We start from the raw sequence: 6,371 nt of genomic DNA, 5'->3' as shown, positions 1-6,371 counted from the left end.
CATAGATATTAATGAAGCTGATATTGTGCAGGCTATTAATGAAATAAAAATGGAGCTGCTGACAGTGCCTGATGGAATTACCCCTGCTATTTGTTTAAAGAAAGTAGTTCATTCTATCGCACGGCCCTTGCATATTATTAAACAAAGTGTGATACAGGGCAAGATTTATGATGATGCACAAATTACATATATTACCCCCCTCCTTTCAAAAGTGGATCAAGACTAGAGGCAAGTATTATAGGCCTGTGAGTTCTAACATCACTATTATGAAAGTGGTCTGAAGGGTAATGAAGAAAATATTATGAAAAACATTTATAAAAAATAATTTGTTTAATAAAGTACAACATTGTTTCGTACCCGGAAACAGTACACAAACCCAACTGTAGTCCCCGTGAGAACTATTCAAAATAGGAAAAGCGGAAATGAAACAGATGGGTTTATTTAAGACTTTGCAAAAGCTTTTGATAAAGTAGACCATAATATATTAGCGAAGAAAATTAGAAAACACAATATCGTGGATAAAGTGGAGGAAAATGGTTAAAAAAGAATTTTTACACAACAGAAAACAGATAGTTATTCAAAACGACGAGAAATCGGATGAAGCAAGGGTAATATCCGGTGTGCCGCAAGGTACGGTGTTAGCTGCAATACTGTTTGTTATTATGATTGAAGACATAGACAATAATGTGAAGGATTCGGTAGTGAGTAGTTTCGCAGATGACACAAGAATAAGTAGAGAAATTACTGTGATGAAGATAGGAACGCTCTACAAAGAGACCTTAACAAAGTATATGATGGGCAGAGGTAAATAGGATGGTTATTTAACTCTGATAAATTTGAATCAATAAATTATGGAGACAGAGAAAGAAAGCTATATGCATATAAGGGACCTAATAATGAGACCATCACAAATAAGGAAGCAGTTAAAGACCTTGGTGTGATGATGAATAGGAACATGTTATGCAATGATCAAATAGCAACTCTGTTGGCAAAATGTAAAGCAAAAATGGGAATGTTGTTACGGCACTTCAAAACAAGAAAAGCTGAACACATGATTATGCTTTATAAAACATATGTTCGTAGTCCACTTGAATATTGCAATATGATATGGTACCCACACTATCAAAAGGATATTGCACAAATAGAGAGTGTACAAAGGTCCTTTACAGCTAGAATGAAGAAGTTAAGGACCTAGACTACTGGGAAGACTACAATCTTAAAATTATATAGTCTAAGAGGAAAGGAAGAGAACGCTACATGATAATTCAGGCATGGAAACAGATAGAAGGAATAGCAGAAAATATCATGGAACTAAAAAATATCAAAGAAAGAGCAGCCAGAGGTAGATTAATAGTGCCCAAAAAACTATACAGGAAAAATAAGGAAGCACACAGGACATTAATCCACTACGCACAGCATCGATAATGCAGAGTCTATCAATGCGTTGCCAGCTCATCTGAGGAATATATCAGGAGTGAGCGTAGATGTGTTTAAGAATAAGCTCGACAAATATCTAACTGCATCCCAGACCATCCAAGATTGGAAGATGCAAAATATACCGGAAGATGTACTAGCAACTCTCTGGTAGAACATTAGAGGTGCCTCACACTGAGGGACCTGGGGCAACCCGAACAAGATGTCTAAGGTCTGTAAGGTCTGTAAGGTCTCCTTGCATTATTTGTGACAGTCTCCTCCTCCTCCTTGCATGATGGTTTCAGGGTCTCCTCCTCCTCCTTGCAATTACTGTTGCATGTCTCCTCATCCTCCTTGCATTACTGTTTACAGTCTCCTCCTCACCTATGAAATTACTGTTGCAGTTCCTCATCCTCCTTGCATTACTGTTTGTCAGCGATTCCTCCTCCTTGCATTATTGTTGCAGTCTAATCTCATCCTCTGCAGTATTGTACAGTCTCCTCCCTCCCCTTGCATATTGTTGCAGTCTTCCTCCTCATCCTTTTTGCAGTATTGTTTCAGTCTCCTCCTCCTCCTTGCATACTGGTGCAGTCTCCTCCTCCTCCTTGCATTACTGTTGCCCAGTCTCCTCCTATCCGTGCATTACTGTTTCAGTCTACTCCTCCTCCGTGCATTACTGTTGCAGTCTCCTCACCCTCCTGTGCATTACTGTTGCACGTCTCCTAATACTCCTTGCAGTACTGTACAGTTCCTGCTCCTCCTTGCATATTGTTCAGTATCCTCCTCCTCCTTGCATACTGTTGCAGTCTCCTCCTCTCCTTGCATTACTGTTGCAGTCTCCCCTCCTTCTTGCATTATTGTTACGTCTCCTCTCCTCCTTGGCATTATTGTTGCAGTCTCCCCCTCCTCCTTGCATTATGTTTGCAGTCTCTCTCCTCTTGCCATTATGTACCGTCTCCTCCTCATCCTTGCATTATTAGTTGCAGTCTCCTCCTACTCCTTGCATTATTGTTGCAGTCTCGCCTCCTCCTGAATTATTGTTTCAGTCTCCTCCTCCTACTCTGGCCGTATTGGTTGCAGTATACTTCCCTCCTCTTGCATTGTTGTTGCAGTCTTCCCCCTCCTCCTGCATAGTGTTTACAGTTCCTCTCCTCCTGGCATTATTGTTACAGTCTCCTCCTCCCTCCTAGCAGTATTGTTGCAGTAGTCTCCCCTCCTCCTTGCATTACTGTTGCAGTCTCCCCTCCTCCTCATTATTAGTTGCAGTCTCTCATCCTCCTTGCATTATTGTTGCAGTCTCCCCTCCCCTTGCATTATTGTTGCAGTCTCTCCTCCTCCTTGAATATTGTGTCAGTCTCCTCATCCCCTTGGCATTATGTTAAAGTCGACTCCCTCTCTTGCATTATTGTTTCAGGCTCCCTCCTCCTACTCCTTGCAATTTTTGTTGCAGTTCCTCCTCCTCATTTGCATTATTGTTGCAGTCTCTCTCCTCCTGGGCATTATTGTGCAGTCTCCCCTCTCCTCCTTGCATTATTGTGCAGTCTCCTCTCCCTCACTTGCATATTGTTACAAGTTTCCTCCTCCCTCCTATGCCATTATTGTTGCAGTCTCCTTCTCCTCCTGCTTTATTTTGTTTCAGGTCTATTCCTCCTCCTCCTTGAATTTTGTGCAGTCTCCTCTTCCTCCTTGGCATTAATGTTGCAGTCTCCTCCTACTCATTGCATTATCGTTTGCAGTCTCCTCCTCCTCCTGGCATTATTGTTACAGTCCCTCCTCCTCCTTGCATTATTGTTGCAGTCTCCTCCTACTCCTTGCATTATGTACTGTTCCTCCTACTCCTTGGCATTATTGTTACAGTCTCCTCCTCCTCCCTCTGCATTATGTTGCAGTCTCTCCTCCTCCTTGCATTATGTTCAGTCTCCTCTCCTCCTCCTTGCATATTGTTGCAGTTCCTACCCTCCTTGCATTATTGTTGCAGTCTCCTCCTCCTCTTGCATTTATTGTTGCAGTTCCCCCTCCTCCTTGCATTATGTACAGTCTCCTTCCTCCTCTTGCAGTATTGTTGCAGTCTCCTCCTCCTCCTTGCATTATTGTTAAAGTCTCCTACTCCTCCTTGCATTATTGTTACAGTCTCCTCACTCATTGCATTATTGTTGCAGTCTCTTCCTCCTCCTTGCATTATTGTTTCAGTCTCTTCCTCCTCCTCCTTGCATTATTGTCTGCAGTCTCCTCCTCCTTCTTGCATATTGTTGCAGTCTCCTCCTCCTCCTTGCAGTAATTGTTTCAGTCTCCCCTCCTGGGCATATTGTTACAGCTCCTCCTCCTCCTACTGCATATTGTTGCATTCCTCCTCCTCCTGCAGTATTGTTTCATCTCCTCCTCCTCCTCCTCCTGCTGCAGATTGTGGCAGTGCTCCTTCTCCGCCTTGCATTATTGTTACAGTCTCCTCATCCTCCTTGCATATTTGCAGTCTCCTCCTCCTCCTTGCCATATTGTTGCAGTCTCCTCCTCCTCCTGTGCATTATGTTACAAGTCTCCCTCTCTCCTCCTGCATTATTGTTTCAGTCCCTCCTCCTCCTCCTGCATATTGTTTCAGTCTCCTCTCTCCTCCTTTGCATTATTGTTACAGTGTCCTCCTATTCCTATGCCATTAGTGTTACAGTCTCCTCCCTCTTGCAATTATGTTACATCTCATCCTCAGCCTCATTGCCATTATTGTTTCAGTGTCCTCCTTCTCCTCCTTGCATTATTGTTACAGTCTCCTCTCCTCCTTGCATTGTTGTTACAGTCTCCTCCTCCTCCTCCCTGCATTATTGTTACAGTCTCATCCTCCTCCTCTTGCATTATTGTTTACAGTCTCCTCACCCTCCTCCTGTGATTATGTTTCAAAGTCTCTGTCCTCCTTGCATTATTGTTACAGTCTCATCCCCTCTTGCATTAATTGTTGCAGTCTCCTCCTTGCATTATTGTTACAGTCTCCTCACCTCCTCGTTGGCATTATGTTGCAGTCTCTCCTCCTCTGTGCATTATTGTTTCAGTCTCCTCTCCTCCCTTGCATCATTGTTGAAGTCTCCTCCCTCCTTCTTGCATTATTGTTACAGTCTCCTCTCCTCCTAGCATTTTGTACAGTTTCCTCCTCCTCCTTGCATTGATTGTTTCAGTCTCCTCCTCTCCTACCTTGAATTATGTTTGCAGTCTCCTCCTCCTCCTGATGCATTATTATTGCAGTATCCTCCTCCTACTCTTGCATTATTGTTTGCCCCCCCCCCAGTCGCCTCCTGCTCCTTTGACATTATTAGTTTACAGTCTCTTCCTCCTCCTTGCATTTTGTTGCAGTCTCCCTCTCTCTTGCATTATGTTAACAGTCTCTTCCTCCTCCTTGCATTATGTTACAGCTTCCCTCATGCCTTGCATTATTGTTGCAGTCTCTCCTCTCTGCATGATTGTTGCAGCTCCTCCTCCTCCTTGCATATTGCTGTGCAGTCTCCGCCTCCTCCTTGCATTATTGTTACAGTCTCCTCATCCTCCTCCTTGCATTATTGTTTCAGTATCTCCTCCTCTTGCATTATTGTTGCAGTCTCTCCGCCTCCTTGCATTATTGTTGCAGTATCCTCTCCACTTGCATTATTGTTTCAGGTCTCCTCCTTCCTCCTTGCATTATTGTTGCAATCTCCTCCTCTCCTTGCATATTGTTGCAATCTCCTCGTCCTCCTTGCATTCATTGTTGCCAGTCTCCCCTCCTCCTTGCAATTATTGTTGCAGTCTCCACTCCTCCTTTGCATAGTGTTGCGTCTCCGCCTCCTCCTTGCATTATTGTTTCAGTCTCTCCTCCTCCTTGCATTATTGTTCAGTTTCCTCCTCCTCCTCTGCATTATGTTTCAGTCTCCTCCCCTCCTCCTGCATTATGTTGCAGTCTCCCTTCCTCCTCTGCATTATGTTGCAGTCTCCTCCTCCTCCTTGCATTATTGTTACAGTCTCCTCCTCCTCCTCCTTGCATTATTGTTTCAGTCTCCTCCTCCTCTTGGCATTATTGTTGCAGTTCCCCCTCCTCATTGCATTATTGTTGCAGTCTCCTCTACCTACTTGCATTATTATTGCAGTCTCCTCCTCCCTCCTTGCATATTCGTGCTTGTCTCCCCCTTCCTCCTTGCATTATTAGTTGCTGTCTCCCCCTCCTCCTTGCATTATTGTTGCAGTCTCCCCTCCTCCTTGCATTATTGTTGCAGTCTCCACCTCCTCCTTTTTCATTATGGTGCAATCTCCCCTCATGCCTCCTGCATTATGTTACTGTCTCCCATACTCTTGCATTATTGTGTTGTCTCCCCTCCTACTTGCATTATTGTTGCAGTCTCCCCCTCCTCCTTTCATTATTGTTTCAGTATCTCCCTCTTCCTTGCATTATTGTTGCAGTTCTCTCCTCCTCCTTGCAGTATTGTTGCAGTCTCCCCCGCCTCCGTCGCTTATTGTTACAGTCCTCCTCCTCCTCCTTGATTATTGTTAATAGTCTCATCCTCATCCTCTGCAAGTATTGTTGCAGTCTGCCCTCCTCCTCCTTGCATTATGTTGCAGTCTCCCCCCCCATTACATCTTGGTGCAGTCTCCTCTCATCATGGCATTATTGTGCATCTCCCCCTCCTCCTGCATTATTGTTGCAGTCTCCTCTCCTCCTTGCATTGATTGTTGTCAGTCTCCTCCTCTCCTTGATTTATTGTTACAGTCTCCTCCTCCTCCGTGCATTATTGTTTCAGTCTCCTCCTCCTCCTACTTGCATTTTTGTTGCATCTCCTCATCCTCCTTGCATGTATTGTTACAGTCTCCTCCTCCTCCTTGCATTATTGTTGCAGTCTCCTTCGCCTCCTTGCATTATGTTTCAGTTTTCCTCCTCCTCCTTGCATTATTGTTGCAGTCTCCAGCCCTTGACTCCTTGATTATTGTTGCAAGTCTTCCCTCCTTCCTTG

Source organism: Macrobrachium nipponense, chromosome 3 (assembly GCF_015104395.2).
Source record: "Macrobrachium nipponense isolate FS-2020 chromosome 3, ASM1510439v2, whole genome shotgun sequence".
Lineage (NCBI taxonomy): Eukaryota > Metazoa > Arthropoda > Malacostraca > Decapoda > Palaemonidae > Macrobrachium > Macrobrachium nipponense.
The sequence above is the reverse complement of the archived record's forward strand: the minus strand, read 5'-3'. Positions refer to the sequence as shown.